This window comes from Episyrphus balteatus, chromosome 3, assembly GCF_945859705.1.
Source record: "Episyrphus balteatus chromosome 3, idEpiBalt1.1, whole genome shotgun sequence".
Classification (NCBI taxonomy): domain Eukaryota; kingdom Metazoa; phylum Arthropoda; class Insecta; order Diptera; family Syrphidae; genus Episyrphus; species Episyrphus balteatus.
The window spans coordinates 119,229,259-119,230,307 of NC_079136.1; positions in this window are offsets into that span (position 1 = coordinate 119,229,259).

Here is a 1,049-nt window from a genome sequence, read left to right on the forward strand (position 1 = left end):
GCGGCCAAATGACTCTAGATGCGTTTTTGCAAAATGTGGTTTTCGACGCGTGTCTTGATACTCTTTCGAGTCCTGAAGTCAAAATGTGTTATAAATTTTTTCCCAGACCTCCATATAACAAAATCTAACTTTCCCGTATACTAAAATGCGTGTCTGGCAAGGTGTTAGGCCCATCCAACGGGTCTGGCAGCTTACAAAAATTAATGTATTAGTTCCCTGAGTATCATATATAAAAATCAGCCTTGAGAAAATAAGAAAAGTAACTACGTATTTTTCGTACCTTTAGCACCTGTTAGTGGTAAAATGGCCGTCGGCACAAGATAGCCAGTATCCATACACTAATAGTATGTCCTAGCACTACGTAATTCCATACATTTTTTTCTTGAGAAAATAAGTAATGTCTGGCGGCCCTGGGATCTTGGACTATGTCTATACAACATCTACAAAAAGAGCTAGAATTTTTCTAACCCAATTAGTTTTCATAAAAAAAAGCAAAACAATCAATCTCTTTTCTCTTCTAACGCCATTAATACTGCCCATAATCTCGTAAAGGCCCTAACTACACTTTTCTTAGTTCTGAGTTATAGAGGGAAACAGTAAATGTAATATCGCAAATTTCATATAAAAATGAAAAAAATCAAAAGTTCATTTTGAATTTTCTGACGTATTTGAAGACCAAGGCTAAAAAAATAAATGAGAATAAATTAGAGACAATGCCTTTACTCAAAATATGTGAAAAAATCAAAATCGAAAATTTTGTAGTTAGGGCCTTTACGAAATTATGGGCAGAATAGTACAGGAAAGATAGACTTTTTCGTGGAACGAAATATATGACGGCTGAATTTTTCAAATCTGAAAGAGGGGTATTAGAAAAGCTTAAGTCCTGGTATTCGGGACGCCACCCCCCTGGCGAAATCCGCCATTTTGGAAAACGCGAATCGCTCTATATCTCCAAAACTATTTGTCCTAGAGAAATGGTTATCAGACCAAAGTTCTTGGAAATTTAATTATCTTTTTCTTTGTCATACATTATTTTTCTGAGCGGGCAA